The following is a 2500-nucleotide window of genomic DNA, read 5'->3' as shown; positions in this document are numbered from 1 at the left end:
GTGACATGTCGTACTGTCGTTAAGTATGGTCAAAACACACATCCTTTGGTAGGAACACTTTGGGGGAAATTACATGACGTGATGAAGATCCTTGTCAGAACGAAACAGTGTTTGTCACATAAAGGTACGTGGTGGTTGAGCATTTGAGTATGCAGGGTCTATTCATTTCATGTATTGTTTTTTAAATATATTCTGAAGAGCCAACACACTTTATTACTGCCCAAGATAAGAAAGAAGAAAACAGAAATGAGAAAAGAGAAGCAGGATATATATATATATAAGAATTGTCAAGGCCTTCCCCAGATCATGTTAGTCATCTCTCTCTTCTTTATAATAGCCTGATGTTATTTTCATAGAAGTGTCATAGGGGATTTCAATGATCCCTGTCACATTCAGTTCTTCTGGGGCCACCAGCACGCTGACAGTCAACTCTCTCTCAGGATGTCACAGCCTTCAGTAAACAACATGGAACCATTTATACATACGACATGTGATCCAATATCTGGTCCTACTGAATACTGTATACTGAATGCTGCTTTGTCTTGAATCTGACATTTATACCGAAAGAGTTTCGATTAACTTGAATAACAAGGATTTTTTCTCCCTTTATTAAAATTCACTGCATTTTGAGAGAGTAATTACACGATGAATAAAAGTGGTGAATTATAGTCCTCTCGTATTCCGGCACAATCACAGGATATAATCAGCTCATGTCTTGCTTGAAAACACCTTTACAGAAAATCCTAATGCACCGGAAAATCCCATTTTTCATTTTTCCCTCCTGCACCAAGCCATGACTAATATCAGTAGTTAATTGAATCAAGGCTGATGCCATTTACGGCTGTTTCGGGACACGCAAAATGAAATATTACTTTCACGAATGCTGAAATGTCTTCTCTGTGCACTGGCTGGAGTTGGGAGCTGTGAACTAGCCATTAAATCTGATTTCTCTCCTCTCCTCCATCAGCGGCGCTGGCAGTGCTGCAGAGATGCGACAGAGGGGGGGAGACTCGGTCCAAACTCAGCCTGCCGCTGACTGTCACACAAGCACAAGGTTCATAAACGTAGGCCTCTTTACATTGACGGTATTATCAGAATAACACACACTGGAACTAAAACAGTCAATTTGATCATGTTGATCTGGGGGCGGCTGTGGCTCAGGAGGTAGAGCCGGCGTCTAATGAACACAAGGTTGGCGGATCAGGCAAGACACAGAACCCCAAATTGCTCCCAATGAGCGGGCCGGCGCCTTGCCACCATTGGTGTGTGAAGCCGTGGTATGGTGGACATCGGCACAGCTAGCGGGGTGGTTAGGCACGACGCAAAGCGGCGTATATACCATATACCACGGCTTCTCGTTCCATAACGCTTAAGTGAGGGCAACTCAAGGGCAGGGTGTGCTCTGTGCCCTTGCTACTGCAGTTCACCGTCACTCTCCAAACTAATGGGCGATGATCAGGTGGAAACGACGGCAGCCATGCCGGATCCCAGTGGAATGCTGGGTAAAGACTTGTGATGAATCCAGAGGTACACTGCTGGAGACACACACTCCTCCCAGAGGACCAGCCTGAGTCCTAGCCCAGTGACAACATTGTTCCTCTAGGGAGGAGCAAGCTCTCAGGTTAAATCTTACACTTATGGCTCTGTCTGTGGTCCCCTTGTCACAGCAATATCTTGCCCTCAGATGAGCTACTGTGGGTCCGTGGTTAAACTAATCCCACACATCTCTGTGGCACGCCTGATAAGATTTGCAGGAAGATGCTGGACTGTAAACACAGCTGGTGAACACCAGTCCGGCAATTTCCACTTATAGCCATGTACATCAGGGGAGGCTGCTGGACGTACGAGGAACGATATCAAACACGTGTGAGTCTGTCCTCCGATTTCTACCTCCTCCAGCCTCCCCTGACGTACGTTGTATGCTACAATGCCTTAACTAAAAGACATCACACGACATTGTCATATCAGTAGTGAACTACTCTGTGTTCCTGTTTGAATGGACCGACAGTGGATTCTTAAGTAGTGTTGTTTTTCTTTTTTTACACGGCAGCACTGACGTCCACATCAGGAGAGCCAGAAGAGCTTTGTTCTCTTTTTCCTCTCGTCTGCAATAATAGGAAGGTTTTTTACAATCCCTCTCTCTCTCTTCTCTCCACCTTCCTGGGAGAATTACAGGGACATAAAAAGCTACATAATATTCTGCCAGGCGTCTTGGAGAATGCCTCCAGTGAGCTGCAGCAGCAGCAGCAGCAGAATCACATAGTCAATCCTCTTTAGCCCTCCTCTATGTCTATCGTATGACAGAAACACACACAGAACACCAGTGAACAATGAGCTGCTCAGGCTGGTGGTGGTATATCTGAATGAGAGTAGATGGGTAATAGTAACCATGCATCATGCATTTCCTAACAGAAGGTTTGGTCATTTTCTGTTTGTATTTGTTTCTCTTTTTCTCCGAACAATCTATATGTAGGGGAAATAAGAGTGTAACCACTATGTG

This window comes from Nansenia antarctica, assembly GCF_963989245.1.
Source record: "Nansenia antarctica genome assembly, chromosome: 6".
Lineage (NCBI taxonomy): Eukaryota > Metazoa > Chordata > Actinopteri > Argentiniformes > Microstomatidae > Nansenia > Nansenia antarctica.
Note: the sequence above shows the minus strand (reverse complement) of the source record.